This window comes from Armigeres subalbatus, chromosome 3 (genome assembly GCF_024139115.2).
Source record: "Armigeres subalbatus isolate Guangzhou_Male chromosome 3, GZ_Asu_2, whole genome shotgun sequence".
Taxonomy (NCBI): Eukaryota; Metazoa; Arthropoda; class Insecta; order Diptera; family Culicidae; genus Armigeres; species Armigeres subalbatus.
Genome location: NC_085141.1, coordinates 55,995,212 through 56,019,414, shown reverse-complemented (window position 1 = coordinate 56,019,414; position 24,203 = coordinate 55,995,212). Strand labels below are relative to the sequence as shown.

The 24,203-nt window shown below is 43.1% G+C and overlaps 1 protein-coding gene and 1 pseudogene across 1 annotated transcript in view; one reads left to right on the top strand and one right to left on the bottom strand.

Moving 5' to 3' along the window:
- Positions 1-24,203, top strand: part of LOC134224346 (hemicentin-1) — a 587,700-nt gene that overhangs the window by 380,494 nt on the left and 183,003 nt on the right. The window lies entirely within an intron of this gene.
- LOC134227746 (uncharacterized) lies at positions 3,669-5,170 on the bottom strand (annotated as a pseudogene).

The following is a 24,203-nucleotide window of genomic DNA, read 5'->3' as shown; positions in this document are numbered from 1 at the left end:
TTTATCCAAAATATATGCGTGAGTTAGATGTGTGTGGCCTATTCGTAACCTAGTAAGTATGATGTCGTCTCTGCGATTCCCTGTGAATACCTCTCTGTATGGCATGATTGTGTTTTTGCATTCCCTTAGTTTGTTGTCTCGGATATATTCCCATTCTTCTTCTTCTTCTTATTGGCATTACATCCCCACACTGGGACAGAGCCGCCTCGCAGCTTAGTGTTCATTAAGCACTTCCACAGTTATTAACTGCGAGGTTTCTAAGCCAGGTTACCATTTTTGCATTCGTATATCATGAGGCTAACACGATGATACTTTTATGCCCAGGGAAGTTGAGACAATTTCCAATCCGAAAATTGCCTAGACCGGCACAGGGAATCGAACCCAGCCACCCTCAGCATGGTCTTGCTTTGTAGCCGCGCGTCTTGCCGCACGGCTAAGGAGGGCCCCATATTCCCATTCCATTTGCCATTTTTTGGTCATATGGGATGTGATGGTCGTTTTTACTTCTTTCTGATCCACTACTTCGTGCGTGACGGTGTTCAATTTTAGGGCCTGCTTGGCTTCCTTATCAGCTTTTTCGTTTCCGGGAATGCCTATGTGACTTGGGATCCAGCAGAAAGTGATGAATGTTCCATTTGATATTAAGTCGTTATACAAGTTGATGATTTTATCCTTGAGAATGGATTTTATCTTTTTTTTCTCGAGGCTGTTGATCACACTTAAAGAATCAGTGCATATTATGTAAGAGCCTACTCTTTCTTGGTTAGATATCCAGCGCAGGGCTTCTATTATTGCCATGCTTTCGACACTGTAAATGCTTCTTTTACGTATTATGTTTCCGTCTACGATAACACTAAAACCCGTTCTGGAGTCAGTTTTTGATCCATCGGTGTAAATATCTGAGTGGAACCTATATTTAGTGTGGAGTCGTTGCGTGAGTAATTTCCTAGGCTCGATATTGTTCTTCCCATTTCTGCTAGCGCTCAGGTTGCTATTATCCACTACTATCTTTTTTCTTTGCCATGGTGCACTGGTCGGAGTGTAGAGAGGTCTAGTTGCTGGAATGTTGGCTTCAATGTCTTCAATGATTTTGCTGCTCCTGGATCTTATTGTATTCGGTTCAATTGTTAAAGTCTGGTTCCATAATTCTCCTGAACCATTGCTGCTTACTTCTTCCGTTTCTTCGTTAGAGGGGCATCGATTATTGTTGTTTTCCTTTGTTGCAAATATCGCCAGTCTCTGGTTCAAAAGGAATCTTATGCTGGGGATACCTGTTTCAGCCCGTATGCTCACTATCGGACTAGTATAGAACGCACCAGTGATGATTCGTAGTCCTTTGTTGTGCACACTTTCGAGTCCTCCAATTATTGCGTCGTTGATTGATGAAGCTACCGGTGCTGTATATAGCATTTTTTAAGTATAGTTGCTTTGTAAATTTTTATGAGTGTTTGACGATCTCCACCCCAAGATCTGGAAGCAATGAATCTAAGAAACTGGATTCTTTGGATACATGGTGCTTTCAACTCTTCTATATGCGTCTAATAGGTGAGATGTTGATCTAGCGTTACTCCAAGGCATTTTTGACTAGATTTTTCTAGAATAGGTTCGCAGTTTATTTTCAGTTTTTGGCTCTTTTGCTTTCTAGGTCTGGAATTCTTGAACACTACTGTTGCGCATTTTTCTGTTGATATTTTGAAACCGGTTCGTTGTTCCCATGCTTCAACCCATTTGAGCGCTGATTGGAGTTTTTTGAAAAGATTCTTTTGGTTGGTATCAGTGGCAATGAGCACCACATCATCAGCGAAAAGAAGAGCTTTGACGCCTGATGGGCCCAAGCATATGGTGTCAATTGCAATCAGGAATAGAGTGACGCTTATAACTGATCCTTGGCATAGACCGTTCTCCATTTCAGTTTCTTTGGAGAGCGTGCCGTTTGATTTAACTCTGAAAGTTCTTTTTTCCAGCATTTTTTTAATGTACTTGGTAAGGTTTCCACCAATTTTCCATTCGCTGATCCTGTTCAATATCAGCCTACGCCAGGTTGTATCGAATGCCTTTCGGATGTCCAAGAAGATCGCCTATGTAAGAAGTTTTTCATGCATAGCTTCTCTAACTGTGGTGTCAAATAGAGCTAGATAATCTGAGGTGGATTTTCCTTTCCGGAATGCAAACTGGTGTTCATTGATAAGCTTACGTTCTTCAGTTATGTGCATAAGCCGATTATTGATCATTCTCTCAAAAATCTTTCCGAGGCAGCTATTCAAATAGATTGACCTGTAGTTCCCTGGACAGTTCCTTGCTCCTTTTCCCTTGTATATGGGAACTATTATTGATTTAGTCCAGATTTCTGGATAAATTGAACTTTCCCATAGTCCGTTATAGGTTTTCAGAAGAAGATTTTTGTATTCTATTGGGAGGTTAGTAATCATGGCATAATGGATTCCGTTTGGACCAGGGGAGGATCCTTTCACTTCTTCCAACTCATTTTTGGAAAATACCGTATTATATTCAGCTCTGTCATCCTGTTTGATTGTTGGCGGAGATTTTTCGATGGTGTTTTTAAATGTCCGAAATGCGTGTGTATATTCTTTGTCACTGGATATTTGTCCAAAGTGTTTGGCCAGGCTATCAACGATGCTCTGGTTGTTAGTTGCTCGTTGGTTGTTTAGTTTGATTTCTCTGATATGTGAGGATTTATATTTTCCCTGAATTTTGCTGTAGTTGTACCACAACTCTTTTGATGGTGTATTAAATTTAAATTTAAATTAAAGTTAAATTTTTGAACAAAGTCGTCTCATGATTTCCTTTTTGCCTTCATGATAATCTCTTGTGCTTTGATATTTGATTCCCGGAAGTCTTGTGTATGATTGGGATTTGGGGATACTCTATTACTTCTTTGCAAATTTCGGAGGGCCTTTCTTCTCGTTTTCACTGCAGAAGCTACTTCATTATTCCACCAGGGTACCTGTTTTTCCCTGACAATCTCGTTCGTTTTTGGAATTGATTGTTCGGCTGCTTTTATTATGTATTATCTTTTATTATCTTGTTATCAATTCTATCTGCTCGGTTACGTCATCTCTGTAGGAGATTTCGATAGTGTTTCTGTATTTCTCCCAGTCGGCTTCTTCGATTTTCCACTTTGGTAGGCATTCTTTTTCCTGTAACATGTATGGCATTGATAAGATTAGTGGAATGTGGTCACTTCCATGGGAGTCATTAGAGACTGTTAGCTCTAGGGAGCCTGCTAATTGGTCTGAGCAACAGCAGATGTCGATGCATGATCCCATTCCTGTATTGCTGTTTACATAAGTATTTTCACCATTGTTGAGAAATACGAGATTTTACTGCTGTTATTACCCCGCCTGCTGACCTCGCACCATCTGGTCTTGGTCGATGGTATGTTTTATACTTACTTATGCAAGATTGATAATCGTTTTTACACATTGTTTCTTGAAGGCATACCACTTGGGGGTTGGTTGTATTCATTAACAATTTTAATTCAGTTCTTCTTCTCCGTAGTCCCCGTACATTCCAAGAGACCATACAATTTTCACTATTTGTCAGGTTATGTGTAGGTTGTGCTATGTTTGAGGTTGTTTTTGGTGTGATTACGGTGTACTATTGAGTATTTAGTGTTGTTTATGGTCTCATTGGATGTGATTTCGACTTCAGGACCCCATATCTTCATCGTGGTTTGTAGAATTATCTGATTGTTCTGCTTCTGAGTTGACATAGTCGTCCACTTCGCATGGTTGCATTTTGCTAACTCCTTTCTTCTTCCTTAGAGGGGAAAGTAGGGTATTTTCCTGACTCCTTGTATGTTTAGGGGCAGATTTGTGTCCATACAACTTTAATAGATTTTCAAGTTTACTGCAGTTTTCTTGAAGCTTTTCAATCTCCTTTTCCGCTAACTTTCTTTTTTGTTTTTCTTCCTTGTATCCAGGCAGTAGTTGATCACACTTTTCCTGCATTTCTTGGCAATTTTTTTCCATTTGATTGACTTTTTTTTCGTTTCCATGAACGGAGCTTTTTAATTCTTCTTTGTACTGGTTTAACTTTGATTCGAATTGCTTTTTCATCTCAGTTTTTAGGTTTTCTGCGTATGTTTTCTTTTTTCCTTTAACTCCTTGATGTTTGATACTAATGCTCTTCAATAAGCTTTTTTACTTCACCATCGATAGAAGATTTCAACATATTAGAATATGTTGTTTTACCCTCAGCTTCGACTATGTTTCTTGCTTCCCAGAATGATACGTTCCTGTCCACTTTCACTTTCGTTATCATTTTTTCTTTCTCCAGGATTGGGCATCCTTTGGAGAAAGCGCCTTGTTCACCGAAGCAATTGACACATTTCATTGCATTGTTACATTTTTCGTGAAATTCTTCATCACACTTACTACACTTTTTGTCACTTTTGCAGTCCTAGCTTTATGTCCAAACTTAAGGCACTTGAAGCAGCGTAATGGATTTGGATACCATGGCCGCGTTTGTAACACTAGGTAGCCAATTTTCACTTCTTTCGGTGGGACGGTTCCTTCAACAACAAGCACAAAAATTCCGGTAGGAGATTTATTGTCGATCGGGACTTTGGTCATTTGCTTCACTTCTATAATCCCTTGTTGGGCAACGGTATCAAGAATTGTAGCGTCCGTATCATTTTTCAAATCGCAACAGAAAATTACTACTTTGCACGAGTTTAACGATCTGTGCTCGTACACTTTCACTTTCGGCAATTTTTTCAATTTTAGTCAAGTTTTTACCTTGACTTTCATTTTTTACTGTGACAAAAATTTTGCCATCTTTAGTCTTTTTTACTGATGCCACTGTTCCACAGTAGCCCTGAATAGTTTTGTCCACTAGCACTGGCGACACTCCATGAAGATTTTTACCATCCTCTAGTCTCTCAATTACCATATTTTTTTCTCTGGACCCTCCACCAGAGGTTTCCCCCACACGGGGGAAACTTGTATTGTTCATCTGATTGGTCTACCACTTTTCTGTATTATTTATTTACTTTACACTCGCGTGAACTGCTCGATGGGGTTATTAGCTTTTCGATTTACTGATTAATCACTTTTGCCGGTATGACTGGGCGCGTAATCGGACACCTCTTGAAATTTATAAACGCGGACGATGAATTGCACTGATGCTACCTCACTCGACCGTGATCGAACACGAACTGGAACACCGTCTTTGACCATAGGTCGTACAGATTGAACACTAAACACTTAGCGTGAGACAACGGACATTACACCCAGTGGACCAGAATTAATCGATCTTGAAAAATGTCCTTTACTCCCTTTGCGAAATCAGTCATGTTTTGTGCAGCAAGCAGATAGTCCGCGCGATCCGTCCGAGTTTGCTCTGATTTGCACGGTTGAAGTGAAAATGTGCGTGTCTATTAGTGTTTTCGAGTAGTACCGTCTACGGGGGTGTCATTGGGCCAAAATGTGGTATGCTCCAAGTAAATGTTACAAAGCTCTAGTAGTTTATATTGGAATCAAGTTGTAATTAGTTAGGTACAAGCTTGAACAATAAATTTACCACTGTGTGGGAAAAAAATAATAAATGAGAGAAATTCTTCAAAGTTATATGTTGTTTAAAATTGGCCCATTCTCACCCCTCACAGGGGGTGACATTGGGCCACATACAATAAAGTTCAGCGGTGACGATGCAACGACTCAATCGTTCATTAAAAATAATTGCCTACATTACGGCTTTTACCAACTATGTATGGCAAATCAACCAAAAGCTTGGCCCAATTTCACCCCTTTTTAGCATGCATTGCTCGTTGCTACGAAAAAGCAAGAATGCTAAATAAATATTCATAAAATTCGATAAAACAACAAACAGATTATCGTAACATGATCACCAGGTATCCATCGTTCTAAAATTTAGTTATGTAATAGATTCGTGGGGCATTATTGACACTATTTTAATACGGGTTCATTCGATCAATAGTTTTACATTCAAATTCTGAGCATTATGGTACGAGCACAATTAATCCTTGAAATTTGTTTTGTGATTTCCTAGACGTGAATTTTAATATATTTTCGAACCGTTTGAAGTTTTCATCAAAATTCGTAACAGTTTCTGAGATATTAGGAGATTTTTTTTTTTTCGTTTTTGGCCCAATCTTACCCCCTAGGCCCAATGTCACCCCGAACGACGGTATGCAGAACGATCGCGCGATCATCCGCAATACTTTGTTCTGCTTTGTGCTGGCTGGTCGATAAATAAATTAAGCTGTGCGCGTTTGATCGTATTTGAGGTTAGCACGCCGCCAGTTCAATATGAAGGAAAGTCAGTAGAATATTTCAAATGTGCATAATTATATCCCATTCCATAGATCGAATCGCTTACCGAAGTGAATCCAGATAAATTCAAGACAAAATTTTCAAAACGACCTATCTGCTTTTGTAAACAAAAGTTCAAACGCCGATTTGACGAATATGATAGCACCCCCACGCAAACCAACACCACCAACAGGTACCAGGAACCTTTAGTTACCTATTGATGGTGTTGGTTTGCGTGGGAGTGCTATCAGATTCGTCTAATCGACGTTTGAACTTTTGTTTACAAAAGCAGATAAGTCGTTTTGAAAATTTTGTCTTGAATTATCCTTTGTAACTGACACAATGTCCTATCCCAAAACAATGCAGCACTATAATACTCGGTCTCTAGTAGCAACGAGAGTCGGACTAACAATCCTTCCCTTCTTTTATGACCATTAGGACACGGCCAGCGCCGTTATTGACTTTAAATATTTGAGCTTCCGAAACGTGTACATTGAGAATGGGTAGCTAATCCCAAGCCCCTCTGATTTGGCTCTCTGTACAATTTCGCAAGTTTTAGTCAAGCATGGATCTACGAATTGTTCGGTCATAATGCTCATGCGCATGCTTGTAATGAAATCTTGTGTCCCCAATGCCAAAATGTGACGCCTCTCCTATGAAAGTCGTTGGAAGCTGTCAGAATTTTTCATTTTTATCTCCTTGCACCATAGAGTTAAACCATTGTTTTGAGTGTGCGTGGATCAAAATGGACCCCAAGGCACTAGGAAGGATAAGCGGAATTTAAACTAAAACAATTGTGTTCTTTAAATAAAGAAGAACACACTACAGCTAATACAGATAATTGCGGAATTTCCAATCAATGTTAACCATGCACCAATGAATGGCCCAGAATTGCTCTTGATTAGCATTCATATACAATACTCTTGAACCGTGTTATTTATGCCTCGTACTCATATCAATAAATTCCCAACAATGCATTCATTTTTTCCAATTACTCCAACAGGGAATCGGAAAAGTTTTCCGTTCCGCTCTAGCGAACCGTAATGGCATCAATAATGAATAAAAATTATTGCCTATAAAAAGCAAAACTCTTAATTCCCAGCGAAAAGTGCCCGTTCGATTCTGCACGTGTCCCTAGACGTGAGTGGCCTTCGGATCGACCTGAAATTCCCCGGAAGTACATGCCGGTCGCCTCTCCGCGCGCCACTGCACGGACTGGCGCGCAATCAAATTGCCTGCCTTGACCACTCACGGCTGGAGCAAGCAGGAAAAAAAAAGAACTTTTCCCGTCCTGTCCCAAACTAAATGACACCATCCCCGGAGTTCGCACCGGGAAATACTTTCCCGTGCGCCAGTGGGAGGATACCTGCCACATTGGGTACACAGCCACTTTTCTCCGGCAATAAAACGGGAACGAGTCGAAAGATTTATACCACCGGCAACTAATCCCAAACTGTTCGGCAATAAATCACGGTATGGAGAGCTAATAAATAAAACATTTTGCACCATTTAGGAGGGGATGTGCGCTGTTTACTGTTCATGCTTAGTTTTCGTCATACCTGCTGCGAAACCAAGACGGTTTCCCTCAGGCTAACTCCATATTTTTTAAAATCATTTAAATCTATCTCACAATCACATTTAGTTTCCAGCCCAATACAATATTCCGCATAGTTCAAAACAAAGAAATGGAAAGCAATTTCATTTGTTCCTTATTTTAGTGATTTTTTAGCAGCGAGCATGCATGTTGGCAAAAAGAAGCAATGAAATTGATTATGTATTTCTTTGTTTCGCTATGAGATAAATATATGTTCAGTAAGATGGAGATCGGAAAAGTTCCCCTACATCAAATCATGCCATTTGGCCTTGTGTGATAAATATTAAAAAAAAACAGATGAAGTATTTCCATTTATTATTTGTCCGGGTTATATTGGATTAGTCTTAAAATCGACTTCTTATTATCCGTACGAGGCGTACTTTTTGACATAATGCTTTTCACAATTTTCGAGTCTTGGCATATCAACAAGCACGAAAACAAGCACGTGGCCCCACATAGTTTGGTTCCACCTACGTTCATTGTTCATCGGACTATTGGCCGGCACGATGTGTAGAAAATCCTGTCGTTTCTTTGGAAGGCCGGGTGCGACGATTTGCCACTATTTTTCCGGTAAACTTACCTTCCCTGTGCCATGTACCGAAAATTGCTCTACTAATCCAAAGAACCCCGAGCTCAACGACGACGACCACGAATGTAGGTGCTGGTAATAGTACCGTGTGCCTCACTGTGTGGCACTGTTTTACTGCAGACCTTTTATTTTGGTGAACAAATCGGGTAATGCTTTTTTTTGCTGCAAAAAAGAAAATCGGTTCCGGAATGCCTCGCTGTGAAGAATATATCGCCAGGTCTTTCTATTGCCAGTGCTAACCGATGTGTTTTCCGTCGACGGGGGAGGAGAAGCATGTTTTCTTACGCTTTTTTTCGGTTCGCTGGCCTCCCAACCAAGTTTTATCCGATGTCGATTTGGGACCGATATTGAACCTTGATTATCTTGTTATTTCCGCACTTGGGTTTGGCGGTAGGACCAGCCTGGGAGCCTAAGTTCGCATCGGCAGCGGCTTGGGGGAGTAACTTTTCATCGTTTCGTTTGTTATTCTTTATTGCTGTTCATGTACCCTGGTGAATTGGGGGAGTACACACATGGCTTTTATGTGCATTATTTGCTGACTTATTGAGTAGTCGAATAAAGCTTATGAATTATGTCGATATAAAAATGCTCATGCACATTGAATTTACGATGGTCGAACATTGTTTGATGAATTCAGAACGTTAAGAAGAAATTACAAAGTTTACAACTCTGCTAGCACATAACGGTTTACTTACCAACATACCTGAATAAACATAGTCACTTGGAACTATCGAGTACCAGAGCTAAATGGCGTTATGCCAAATAGCTTTCAGCCGCTTCCTTTAGGGATGTCATTTTCAGGTAAATGTCATATTAGGAGAAATGTAATTTCCGGAAAAATTTCATTTTCGGAAAAATGTCATTTCGTTTAAGTAATTTTGGGGAAATGGTAGATGCGGGAAAATTATATTATCGAAGATTTACTATATTCTGAGGAATTCGGGCTTTTTTTTCGGGAAATTGTACAATCTCAAAGATTTTCGTATGAACTAAAGAATAGGGAATTTCATTTTTTAACCATTTCATTTATTTGGAAGGCTCAGTCGTGTGTGACACTTTGCGAAGCTGCAATTCTCAAGTATGATATCAATACAATGTGTTAAGTTGCGGGGTTTCGGAGCAGTGTTTTCAAAAAAAGATAACTACCACCTAGCATGATTGAACACAATTTTATTTATTAATTAAGCTTACATCAAACCCTAATGAGTTGCACTGATTGCCTGACCTAGCTAAAAGTCAGTTTTGTTTATGTCCGCACTTCCGTCGTCTTGGGTAGGTTGTTGCTAACGACCTCTATTTGCTGGTCTCATCATTCGGGTTATCGTACTTTGGACTCATGCTATGCGTTCTGGTGCAGACTTAGGCTGCGAGGTAACTTGATGATGGTGGCGTAATTCTTGACGTTGGTGTCCGTTGTAACTACTCCCCCTTCAAGATCGATTCGTCCCGAATTAGTAATGGTGTCCCCCTTTGATGTGTTCAGGATTCGAGGTGCAGAATGTTCGTCTGAGTTTGAAGTTGTTCTGCCCAGCATTTTGATAAAGATGAAAATGATGGTGGCTATTACTGAAATGAAACTGATAGTTGAAAAACCCACACTAGTGTACGTTTGAATTAAACTCCTGTATTGGAGATTTGCAATCTGTTGACGACTGTGAAGATACAGTTCATGTAGTTTTTGATAGTCATATCTGGCTCGCAATATACCCGCTCGATTTTGATTCCATCCAATGGGATAATAGTTTGGTGTGGTTTGTAGCTGTACGTTGAATTGCTGCATGTACAGTTATTTAGGGTCTCTGAGCAATTGGAGAAATATATCAAAAATGTGCTTTCAAGATTCTGTTCTTGCAATTTGTTGACTTTTCGGTTAACGATGAGTTTTTCACAACAATGTAGTTTTCAGTAAGCCTTTTAAGTTCCTTGTAGTTTTTGGTGGGTTTGGTGAATAAGCAATTACCGGGGATTCCTCTGAGTATCTTGGAAAAACAATCATCTTGAGATACATCCGCTTATCGCATAAAGCGTTTTGCCCTACAGTACGGCATTCCGATTTGAGTAGAAAAGTCTGATGAGTGTAGATGATGAGGGCAATTCGATGATTCTTCCGTCGATTGGTATGGGCTCCATAACGATTCGATTGAAAATAGTAGATTCTAACTGTGGAATAGAGATTATGAAGTATAACTTTTGATTTTTTTTTTTTTTTTGTGGTTTAAAATTCAGTTTATTTGTCAGATTGATATTAGTATTTTACAAAATTTCGTTTTGGAAGCAATTCAAAAATCTAATTCTAAGTGAAAAACTAAAGCATCAACATCGATTCTATTGTTACAGCTATTAACAAAGCGGATGTAGTTAATAAAATATTTTAGTATTTTCACACGTGTAGTTTTCCGTATGCCTGGAAGAACAGGTTTCACGAGATCTTCAAATGACAGCCGTCTCCATCCGTCCATGACTTCCGTGAGCTTCTGCTGAAAAACCGTCCAAGCCGGTTCGACACGAGCACAGGAAGAGAATTTGTGTTGGAGAGTTTCCGTTGCTTGTATGCCGCAGTGTTGGCATTTTTCGTCCTCCACTCGTTGCATTACGTGCAGCAATCTTCGGTGTTCGATTTTACCATTTACCAGCAAAAAAAGTTGCGATCGCTGCGCAGACGACAGCTCCTTCATTGCAATGTTACGCCACGCGCGTGGCCAGTCAACTTCTGGACTGTTTCGTTCCACCTTTGGTAACTCCGTTTGGTGGACAAAGTGCTGGTGGATTTGATCGGCGGAGGGGTTTTGTCGGATTTGGATTGGAATTTGGGAAATGTTTGCAAGGATTGATTTAATGTCGGGATTATCTATGGTAACAGGGCGGGGATTTGCGTGGAGTAGGAAGTATTTATAATAGGGAATGGAATCGATCTCCTTGATGTGCCTATTGGTGGCTAAACTGCGACTTTTCAGCGCCAGTGTATGCAAATTCAAGCCGCCGTGTTCCTTCTTTCGAACCATCTGCATAATAGGAACGCGAGCTGGTATTCCTCTCCATAGGAACGTCCCCATCGTTGCAGTGATCTTCGCCGTGTGGATACCGAACGGAGGCAGCACAGACGAAAGGTACCACAGTTTTGATGTGCCGAATGTATTCAGCATGATCACCTTTTGGTGCAGAGTCAGCATGCGCAAGGACTGTAGCCACATTTGCTGCGCAAACTTTCCAACCAATGCGTTCCAATTAATCGTTGTCATTAGCCGTATAGAGTTTGTGAAGCTAACACCCAGTATTTTGACTACATTTGCTGTTTGCAGCCACTGGGTGTTAATTTGATTTCCTTCGAAAACCCCCACATCCGCCGCAATGGTTTTGCGCAAATTTAATTTCGCACCGGCGGCAAGTCCAAAGCGACGAAACACTTCCCTCATTGCCTCGATTTGCCACGGTGACGTCACGATAACGCTGATGTCGTCGGCGTAGGCAACGAGAAGGTCATCCCCACACACTTGCTCGAGCCTGCATACCAGAGGATGGAGATAGATGACGAAAAGGTGCATTGACAATGGGTCCCCTTGCCGCACCGAACGAGTAATTTCAAACGAACGAGAGAGGCGTCCATTCACAAGTAGCCGGGAAGTGGACCGACTTGCGATGCGCGCGAGAAGAGCGATGAGTTCCTCGTTGAACCCGAGCGACCGCATGGTTTCGAAGAGGAACGAGTGACGCACCCGATCGAAAGCATTCTCCAGATCGAAGCTGATTAGTTTGCCGGCGCGACGGTGATGGCGGAGACTGGCAATTCGGTCTTTCAGCGCGAGAGTGGCCTGGAAAATATTGCGCTCTGAGTTAGAACATTTTTGTCCGTCACTCAAAACACAGTGGGCCCGCATGACGCATTCCATCCTGTTCTTCAGGATGCGAGAGAGTAATTTGTAGTCACTGTTGAGCAGCGTTATGGGCCGGTACGCTCGTGCCGTGTTGTCTCCACCTTTCTTTTTAGCCAGCACGATGATACCCTCCACGAAGGCATTGGGCAGATTGCCGGTGAGTGCTTCATTGAGAAGCAGGTTCAACTCACGGTGGATGACGTTGAACATTCGAAGGTAAAACTCTCGTGGAATCCCATCGCTACCGGGGGATCGTTTCGGTGCGCTCGCTTTGATCGCAGACAAGATCTCTGCTGTCGTGATCTCCTCTGTGCATGCTTCATTCAGTGGATCGTCCGGTGGGATAACCCTCTCACAGCAGCAGCAGGGGCAGGGGCAGCAGGGACAGCAGGAACAGCATGATGTCCAAGGGCTTGACGACCCCTCCCCAGCTGTCTGCGAGTCAGGGAGAACTGCCTAGGGCGTGGTGGGATTTAGCAGTGGGCTCTGCTAAAATCCCTCCCAAAAAAACCACAAGTGCCCGTAAGCGGACTCTATCAAAGCGACTGTGTTCCGCTTCAAAAGCACAAGCCCAGGGAGGGAGTGCCAACTGGCATGTGGAGTGTCCCTACTTCGGTAGGGTAGTGCGTGAGCTGCTTCGGCAGGGAGTGAGTGATCTGTTGTGCTGAGGCAGGAGTGTCATAGCGAGTCGCCGCCGCTATGGCCACCTCGAAGCGCAGCAGAAGTCTGAGTATGGACTGCACATGCTAAGGTAAGAGTGTCGTAGCGTAGTATCGTTGATTAGTCCCCACATACCGCTATCGACACCTCGAGGCATGGCAGTGGAGTGTTAGAATAAGTTGTGGAGTGTACCTACTTCGGTAGGGTAGCGCGTGAGCTGCTTCGGCAGGGAGTGAGTGATCTGGTTGTGCTGAGGCAGGAGTGTCATAGCGTGTCTCCGCCGCTATTGTCACCTCAAAGCGCAGCAGAAGTCTGAGTATGGACTGCACATGCTGAGGCAGGAGTCGAGGTATCCCATCGACACCTCGAGGCATTGCAGTGGAGTGTTAGAGTGAGCACCCGAAAAGGGTCACATGGAGCGAATGGTCTTTGGAGAAGCTGCTTCGGCGGCAGGGTAGCAGTGGGTTGTACCCACACACCTACAGTTGTGCACATGTGGTGCATGGGGAGTGTCCCTGCTTCGGCAGGGTAGCGTATGGTCTGCTTCGGCAGTGGTGTGATTGATCTGCTCGTGCTGATGCAGAGTGTCGTAGCGCAATATCTGTAGGCCCAGGCAGTTACCGCTATTGACACCTCGAGGCATGGCAGCGGAGCGTCCGGGAGAGCATCCAAGTAAGACTCAAATGGAGTGAATGGGGTGCGAGCACCCAAGTCAGTCTCGCGTGGGACGAGTGCCTGTGTGAGCGATAATGAGTGAGTACGCTTAGTACTGCCGTCCCCCCAGAAGTAGTACTGCGAGGTAGTTCCTGGGGAAACGATGGTGGAGCCAAGGGAGTTTAGTCGGTATTACCGGTATGGTCGAGTCCGACACTCCAGTACACTTCCGTGTGGTAGTTTGGCAACTACAATGCACGTGTACTGGGTTAGTGTGTAAATGCATTCTCCCTTGTAAAAAAAAAAAAAAAAAAAAAAAAAAAAAAAAAAAAAAAACCCTCTCACAAACAAACCCGTCCTCGTTGTTGTTTGTTGCTTCTTCCGAATATAGATTCGAGAAAAAAGCAAACAAATTGGTTTCGATTGCTTCTGGATGATCTGCAATTTCGTTTTCAGCCGTTTGCAGCTGCGCGAGGATTGTTTTTTTACGTCGTCTTTTCCCCAGCTGGAATATCGACATGGGTTCTCCCGCAAGGTGCGTCTCGTTGATACGCATGAACGCATGGGAAAAATTCTCTGCAGAGCCAGCATTTCACTTTTTAGACGGTTTATGGTGGCCAACATTTCGGGATGTTGATAGTATCCGTCGTACGCTAGCCTCAGTTGCGCATAAAGATGCTGGTGCGCATCGTGAAATTCGTCGTAAACGGCTCGTGATTTCCACTTGAAAAACGATTTTATCTTTGGCTTAGCGTACGACAGCCACCATTCCATCCACGACCCGTAATTTCTGCGCTGCCGAGTCCAATATTGCCACTTATAATGGAACTCGGCAACGTTTTCTTCTGTTAGAAGATGGGGCCGTAGGGCCCAAAAGCCGCGCCCAGGCTCATGTCCTAGTGGGAAGAGACAGAGTCTTACCGTCAACGCCTTGTGATCGGTAAAGCAACAGACGTGCGTGTATGCAGACTGTAGGTTATTTCGTAGGCTAGTGCTAACGTACATGCGGTCAAGTCGGGATTGTGCGTTCCGATTGACGTACGTGAATCCGGGGTCACGCGGGCACAGCTTTTCCCACACGTCATGCAACTGCAGTTGTTGGATGGCTGTTTTGAGGGACGGGCTTGTGTTTGGGCTGGATGAGTCGCATGACCGCAGTACACAATTGAAGTCACCAGCTAGGATGACGTTTGCGGTGGAGTGACGGAGGTAGTAGGCCAGCGTGCCATTGAAAAAAGCTTCTCTTGCTGCTCGCTGCGCAGTGCCGGAGGGAGCGTAGACATTGCAGATGGTTGTGTCTTGCACTCTCAGTGCGATTAGCCGGCTGTCCAAACTCTTCTCGACGTGGGTTACCTGGATGTGTTCCTTTACTGCAACAGCTGTGCCTCTTCTCGTGTGGTCTACATTCGCGAAAACAACATAGCCTGGCAAGGAAAGCTGTTCGTTCTCTACTTCCTGCAGACACACGATATCGAGACTTTGGCTACTGATGAAGGTTCGGAGTGCGTTCAGTTTCATTTGGTTCGTGATAGTTCCGATGTTTATCGACGCGAGGTTGTAGGACGTGAGAGCCATTTATGGATTTTCGTTCTCATCCCGCTCGTCGTCGCCGTCGTCGCATCGTTGTTTCTTACCCGGCGGGCGGCCTCGGCTTCGGCTACTTCTAGTCGATGTAGACGATTCGTCCGTATCGTTGCCGGCGGTTCGGCTTTGCGATCGCATCGCATTTGCAGGTTTTTTAAAAATGTCAACCAAGACCACTTCAGCGCTCTGTGGTTGTGTGCGTGACGATGAACTGCGTGCACTTTGTTTTTGCAACTGGCTGGGGGACACCGTACGTGTGATGCTCACGGTCGGTTGGCTTGTTGCTTGATTTAGTGAGCCACGCGGTTCGGTCTGGTACGTCGGCTGTGGCAGCTCGGGGAAAGCATCTAGTGATGTTGGTGGTGGAACGACAGAGCGCTGGCCGACCGGTTTGGCGTTCGGTGGTTTCACACCGTTCGCCTTATTCGGTGGTTGTCGTGGCGTAGTTTGCTTCGCTACGTTTGCGTAGCTCTTTTGGACCAGCAGCTTCTTGTTCTGCACACAAGAAATGCCTGTGTGAGTCTGCTCTTTGCAGTGTTTGCAGGAAGAAATCTGTCCCTTGTACTGGATATACGCTTGTTGACTATCGATCGTGACCCACGAATCGATGTTGCGTTTGATCAGCATACGAGCCGACCAGATCCCGAGCGGAATTCCACCAAACTCGAATCCATCACCCCACGTCAATTCGCGCAGCGAGATCACTTCCCCGAACGCACTGAGGAACTCAACGATCTTCTCTTCGGAAACGTTTTCCGGCAAATCGTGCACCTTCACCTCAACACTTCCATCTTCCATGGTTATTCGCAACTTGTGCTTCTTCCCCGCAATATCCACTTCATGTTTTTCGTCGTGTTCGTCCACGATTTTTTGTGCGAGCGTCAGATCATTGACCTTGACGAACGCACATTGTTCACCGCGGTGGCACGGTGGCACATTTCAGCTAGTGTCGAATGAAATCTTCCGACTATTCCGTTCGTTTCGCTGTGGTTGGAAGGGGTAAAATACATTAGAATTTCTAGATCATCCAGTCCATCCAGACTCATCCAAGTCCTCTTACTGCTATAGACTTCAACGCGGGTTCGTTATCACAGACGATCAGTTGTGGTTTTCCGTGTAAACTGATAAACTACAATAAAGCCTTTCGAACATCTTGGCTTGTTCTTGATTTAATAGGGGATGATTACTACAAATCTTGATAATTTATCTACGATTGTCAGGAAAATGTCTGGTTCTGCAATAAAGATATCTACATGGAGAATCTCTAAGGCCCGTTTTGGAATTGATAAGGTTTCCTCTCGTATTTGTGTTCCCTGCATGTTTCGCATAACTTGATAAACTTGATAAAAAATTTTAATTTTCATTTTTGGTAAGAAGAATTTGCGTGAAATTTGTTTATGATTCTCCCAAATACCTATATGGGAAGCCTCGTAAATCTTTCGAAAAAATAAATTTTGACCTTCTTCTGTTCTAAGATCTCGTAAAATTATTTGCAAGATTCGTACCTTCAAACTTTTGAGTGGCTAAGTGGTTCTGGGCAATGTATGCAATTATTTTTTGCCGGGTTACAATATTCTTTCAAGATGCGAGTAATCAATCCTATTTCAAAATGTAATCGTGTAATAGTTCTCCTAAATACGAGTGGAAAAACCTCTTCAAGTTGTTCGTCATCAATTTCTTCTTCAAAATTATTTGGTTTGAAAAATGATTAATAGGTTTTAGTGTAATTGGTATGTACTGATTATCGTCATTTTCGACAGAGTGTATGGTCGAATTGAATGAACTGTCATCGCTGTCAATTTCACTTACATTAATCTCGTGGGGAATACGAGACAATGCATCAGCGACTACGTTCTGCTTGCCTGGTTTATATATCACCTCAAAATCAAATTCACGGAGATCTACCATCCATTTTAAAACTATAGCATTGGGTTCTTCAAATATAGACCATACGTCAAAGGCTTGTGATCAGTATGAAGACTAAACTTCCGGACAAATATGTAAGGCCTGAAATATTTACATCCCCAGTGTATTGCGAGCAATTCTTTTGACGTAGGACTTACGTCTTTCTTTACTATACTGGGTGTCATTTAGATTTTTGGAAATCGAGAGCGTTACGCTGGAAGGGAAGATTTTGAACGTTTCTAGCGCCTTTATCTTTCGATGGATTTTTAAGAATTATATATCAATCGACTTGGACACTCTCCACCATTTTGCCTATTTTATTGAAACCTAAGATTATTAACGATTAGCTACTGAGAATTTCAATTCTTGTCAAAGCCAGTCAAAATTTCATATGTAATCAATCCCGTGCATTCCTAACACGGACATCAGAATGCGGTATGTCACGGTATGTTCGGGTCTACCGGAAGATTTTCTTTGTGTATAAAAGAAGCAGTGCCTGCCGTGTGCGAGTCATTACAATTTGTGACAGCAGTGCGTACTGACGTGCTTTTTGCTCCCGCATTTTTCGTTTCGTTCGTTCGTTCGTTCTCTGTGTTTATCTACACAGCGACAGCATACAGTCACCAGCGGTAGAACTGCCGGTGGGTGGGTCTGCGAATATGCATAAAAGAAGTTGGCGCATTTTTTTTTTGTCATTCTGTGCTTGAAGATGGTCTGATACAGTGGTGTCGGTTTCAAACTTCAAATACTATCATCAATAAGAAATCTATAGATGCCCTACATTTGCTTGAGTAAATAAGGGCTTAATAGTTAGAAACAAAGCAATTCTAATTATGTATTTAATTATTAGTTTTTTTTCCAGATGTTTTGAATAAACAAATTGCTAATAATTCTACACAGCATGGAAGTTGTCGTTTCCAATATCAATACCTATAATCAAACTCTATAGATCCAAAAGTTAGAAGTTAAATGTAAATACGTTACGTTTATTCAAGTCCTACGTCTACTCGCGGTTGTGTTGAAAACATTACCCATTGCTCGTTTTTGAATTGCTGGCAGTCGTTTTTCATGTTTAGTGAGTGTCCGAGATGCATATGCTACCGGTTTATCACTACCAACAATCCCTTGAGACAGTACCGCACCAATTGGGGCAGCAGGGACTTTGTCCAAGGGCTTGACGACCCCTCCCCATGGCCACTGCGAGTTGGACCGGGACCATCGTCCCTAACCCCTAATCCCAAGGCGTCAAGCGACCCGTGCCGAGGGGATGCATTGCCGGGGGTGTGAAATAATAAGCTAGGCCTTTAACGGAGCCTGTGGGGTACCTAGGCACCCTCCACAGTAATTGTCCCTTACCGCGTCATGCTGGGCTCTGGCGTGGTGGACCTCTTTTCCCGAGCAACTCGTGGGACCAAAATGGGAAACCAAGTCAATTCTTCCATTAGTGGTAGTAGTGTAGGTGACAACCGCTTCGCAAGAGGTGGGTTGTTCAGGTCTCCGCCTAGGAGGCCAGAGGCAATAGTCGGCAGCTCAGTGCGCAGCGCCAGCGTGGGTCACTTAACCTTCCTCTCGGCTAAAAAAACGCCGGTAGAGGTTATTGACGGCCCATGGCTTGTGGAGGCGATGAACCGCAAACGCGATGGACTTTCGGCCTTCGAGGTGGCGACGGAACAGCTGGACGCCATCATCGACTTTGCGTCATCGAAGCATAATATCAGTAAGGACCTCAAGAGGAGCTTGCAGAAACTTCGAAAGTCGATGCTGGACGCCAAGCTGGAGAGGGCGGTCGGGACGGCCAAGTGTAAACCCGTGAAATCGGTGGAGTCGCGGTCTACCCAGACTGAGGCCCAAGGATTCGCGGACTCGGGCAAGGTCGAATCGACCGACGGCGTGCCAGCGAAGACGGTGGTACCAAAGTCTACCCAGACTGAGGCTCGAGTATTTGCGGGTAAGTTGGGGGAGCTCCAACGGAGCAGACACAAAAACGGGGGAGACAGTCTCCAGGGGATGAGCTCCTTGGGGGCCGCTCCAAAACGCGGAGGGTTACTACCCCGAACCAGGGTAGTGGGGCTGGGAAGCTGAACCCCGGCCAGGTACCTCCAAAACCGGGGGAGGAAGGACCTGGAAAGGTCCGTCCACCCAGGAAAGACGGTGGTAAGGGGTTACGGCAGGCTGAGAGTTCTCAGCCGCACCAGACCAGGGAAATAGAGGGAGATGACGCCTCCTGTACCCTGGTCAAGAACAAGAGGAAACCGAAGACGTCAAGGGCCGAAAAGAAGACCCAGGCGAATGAGGGTAGCAAGAAGTCTAGGGTAGGCGCCAATCGCTCCAGGGGCGATGCCCGGCGGACGAGGCTAAGTACTCGGACGTCTTGAAGGCGATGAGGAGTGACGTCAAGCTCGGTGAACTCGGCGCCGACGTACGTCGAATAAGACGTACCCGGATGGGCGAGATGATCCTCGAGCTGAAGCGGGGCGTCTCGCAAAAGGGCGCCGCCTACAAGAAGTTGGCGGAGGAAGTCCTAGGCGAGACGGTCAAGGTGAGGGCACTCACGACGGAGGTGAATCTAAGGGTTATATACCTGGACGAGATCACCGAAGTCGAAAAGCTCGTCACGGCACTGCGGCGACAGTGTGAAGTGGAGACGCCCACCACAGCCGTTCGGCTACGGAAAGGTCCGGCAGGGACGCAGGTAGCATTGGTTCGGTTATCTGCAGCGGACGCCTCCAAGGTAGTCAAGTTAGGGAGCGTCAAGGTGGGATGGTCGGTATGCCCTGTGGGCATATACGAGCAACCCGAAGTTTTTCAAGTGCCTGGAACCGGGGCACAAGCAATGGGACTGCAAATGCCCTGACAGAAGCAATCTCTGCCGACGCTGCGGATTGGAGGGACATAAGGCACAATGCTGCACGAACCCTCCCAATTGTTTGATTTGTTCCAGCAAAGCTGTGAACAGCAAGCACCCCATGGAGGGTTCGATGTGCCCGACTTTTAGCGTGCTGCAAAATCACAGTGCAGGTAACGCAGCTGGCTTGCCCGGCCTCGCCCGAGTGTTTGGTGTGCGCAGGTTTAGAGGAAAAGGCGGAACACGTGTTGTTCGTGTGCTCACGTTTTCGCGCAATGCGTGACCACATGCTTGCCACATGTGATCTGGACACTACCCCGGACAACCTAGTTCGGAGGTTGTGTAAAGATGAAGTTGGCTGGAACGCCGTTTCATCGGCTATCGCCCAAATCGTCTCGGAGCTACACATAAGGTGGCGCGTGGACTCAAGGATGGCTAGTTCAGGCGCAAATAAGAGGTGGTCCAAGGGATCGGAGTCGGCTTCATGGGCCATATGGGTGGTCATGCTCTGTGGTCAAACTCGATCCTTTTATCGAACAAGTGGCCGCACTAAGAACAACATGGTATCGTCGCTTTCGCGGCGTCGGTCAACCGGGCGGTTTCCGAGCCCGAGGACGGAAAGGGGTCCTCGCGAGGGCTGGGGCAGGCGTAGGCACCGCGTCGGCAAGTCCCTCTGCGTGCTGGCGAATAGGCCCTATCGCAGAAAGGTCAGTAAACTATCTTTAAATTCAAAATAGGAATACAATCTGTTGCTGTTGCAGTCATGTTGCAGAATTTTCTTTTAAATAAGCTGAACTGTACATGTACCACTTTGTCTGGCAACTAAATGGCCATTGTAATATATATCAGAGAATAAAATGTGCATATCTCCAGATTTAGTTGCCAAAAATCTATTTTTCGTTATTCCCCTACTAGATCTTTGCAAATAGAAGCCGTTGTTGGTGTAAAAAAACTCAAAATTGACAAAAATGGTTTATGTACCACTTTTGCTGGCACCGGTTCAACCGTTGGGTGAAATCCAGATATTGCAATATGCTGCTGCTAGTTAGAATATTTTCGAATTTATTAAAAGCATCTATGAACTCTTTCGAGTGATGGATCCTCTCCCCCTTTCTGAGACAGTTTGTTAAAGTTTTTGCAATTCTCGCGAAATATTTAATAAACTTCCTGTAGTAGCCTAGTACACCAAGGAAACTTCGTAGCTCCTTTTCTGTTTTAGGAATCGGCCATTCTCGTATGACTTCTATTTTGTTAGGATTTGGTTTGACACCATCCGGTGTAACGATATGTCCTAAGAAAGCGACTTCTTTCTTCAAGAATTCGCATTTGTCAAGTTGTATTTTCATATTGTATTTACGAAGGCATTCAATTTTTTTTGCTGGATTCTCTATATGCTCTTGCAAACTTGTTGAATACAAAATTATATCGTCCACAAGACAACAACCCCAATGTGCTGTTTCATAATATTGTTCATCACTCTTTGGAAGGTTAATGGAGCGTTTTTCAAGCCAAATGGCATTCTCACAAACTTGTAGTGTCCAAACTGTGTCACAAACTCGTAGTGTCCATACTCGACACTAAATGCAATTTTGGGGATATCTCATTATTGACCTCGATCTGGTGAAATCCAGAGGCGAGATCCAATGTAGAAAAATACATGCACTTTCCTAACTTGTCTAAAATATCTGATATATTAGGTATTGGATAGCGATCTTCAACAGTCTTGTCATTCAACTTTCTATAGTCTATGACAAGTCTCCACTTTTGTTTTCCGTCTTTTTTTTTTCATACCACCCAAACAGGTGACGACCATAGACTGTCAAAGTGTCAAATAATTCCCTGTTCCAACATATCAAAAATGTGTCTTTGTACCTCTTCCTTGTGATAGAAAGGATACCTATATAATTTAGAATAAACAGGATTATCATCCTTGGTTTAATTTGATGTTTGATTGGGCTAGTAAGTGTTAAACGGGTTTTTTTCTTAGTGGAAAATAGATTCATATTTATCAATAATTTTCAATAGTTTTGGACGTTCTTCCTCGTTAAGGTGTTCCAATCTTAAATGTTTTTGTAATTTGCATTTATTACTACGTGCTTACACTATATTTGGCGATGTTACTTCCAAATTATTCATTTCAACGATAAGCTGCCTATTGGGGTTGATTTTGACGGATGTGTTCGAAGTTTTTGAAGCGAGTATGACTGCTTTATTACTTTCTGCTTTATATATTCCGGATAAAACAACTACATCTTCTGCCAGTGGGAACCTATCTTCAATTAAAAAGTCACCATTGCTAACGATTATGGGTAATTCAATTTTCAATTATTCGTGTGCGTTGATTTGGACTGGTAAAGATTCTGTATATAGCCTTTTCATGGGACTTTTTTCATAGAGACTCATATCCTATCAATCCGTCGAAAAAGGAATGAAATTTGAAAAACAAAAATGTTATCGATGGTTTGCCTTTAAAAGGAGTGAAGCTGGTTGATTGTTGAAATTCAACAAGCCAATTTCAACCGATAGCAAATGCGTCTTTTCAAACTCGGCAAACGACTGCTCGACTTAAAACGTCAATATTATTTGCTTCTTGAAGCCATTTTTCGAAAGACTTGATTCAAATTGAGACTAAATTGAATTTTAATTTGAACTCTGTATTAGTTAGAACTCTGTATTAGTGATATATATTAATCGACTCAGTTCGTAAAATTTAGGTGATGTCTGTGCATGTGTGTGTATATATGTGCGCAAAAAGTCTCACCGGGCACTTATCGATTTGCTCGCAACAATTTGCATTCGACTGGGTATCCTGCCCAGTACTGGAAAAGGTCCTGATCGTCATAAGACAGAGAGTGAATTGCCTTTTTCTATCTCAGGCGACCAAACGAAAGAATCGTGGGTTTTGAATACATTTCGCTTGAGAGGCAGGCATAGAATGATGTTGTGATTCATTGAACAATCAAAATTTCTTAATTTTTTTAACAGGTGTATGCGATAAATATTGATTAGTCGATAAATTTATCACTTTATTTATCACTCTAATTCAACGAGTTGGAAGTGGTAATAAACACAAAAATAAAGTAGATATTGCACACTTTCATGTCCTATCACAGGACAAATATTTTTTGAGATTCTTGTAGCATGCCATTCATCCTTCACGTTTCTGTAGATATTGAAAGGGGCAGATATGTAAACATCGCGTGGCATCTCTCATTGAAAATGAAAAATTGCAGTACTGATCCTGTCCCATTGTTTCCTATTGAAAATTGATTGGACTAGGATTAGAAGTTATGGTCCAAAATTCATTTTTTACGCAAGAAAGTCGAGAAAAAAAGTCTCGACAATTTTTCAGGCACGTATGATTTACCGATTTGCTCTCAACAAGTTATGTTTGAAGGAAAATTCTGCACCATTGTTTCATATTGAAAACTAATCTGATCGAACTATGGGATCAAAAGTTATGGTAAAAATATATTTTTTATGCAAAAAAGGCGTCCAGTTTTTCTAGCACTTTCTCAGATCCGGTTTTTCTTGTTACAAGCTATGGAAGTTTGGGTGACCAATATTTCATTTTTTTTACAAGAAAACAAACTTTTTATTGGAGGCATTTAAAAAGTTCACTTTTTTTTAGAACGCTTATTCTTAACCTATTTCCTCACAACAAGTTGTACTGGACTATGAATCTTGAAGTTGCTTGACTGATGTGTACGCTGCATAATGTAACTCACCCACGATCCCGATCAAGAGACCAAGATCCAGCCCAATAAAACTGAACTAACGTCAAAGAGAGAATTCAGTTAGGGTCTGTTCACAAATTATGTAACGCAAAAATCCGAGTTTTTTACCCCATCCCTCCCCCTCGTAAAAAAAGGAACATTTTTGATACCCCCTCCTCCCCCATGTAACACGTAACTGTGAAAATTTTAAAGGCAATTTTTTTTTCCTTCTCTGAAGCATTTGGGTATTTTTTGAACACTGTTAGAATAGAGACGGCATATGATCAAAAATCAAGGATATCAAGAATGCAGATAGTAGAAACGAAAATAGAATTTGCGATCATAACCATTTACATAGTTTTGCGGAACTGTGGTGTCGAGAAATACAATGTTTGCTTGGTATTTTTACGCATATCAGCATGCTTGATTTCGATAATGACTAATATACGATAACGATAATCAGCTTCTTCAATCAGTAATTAAAAAAA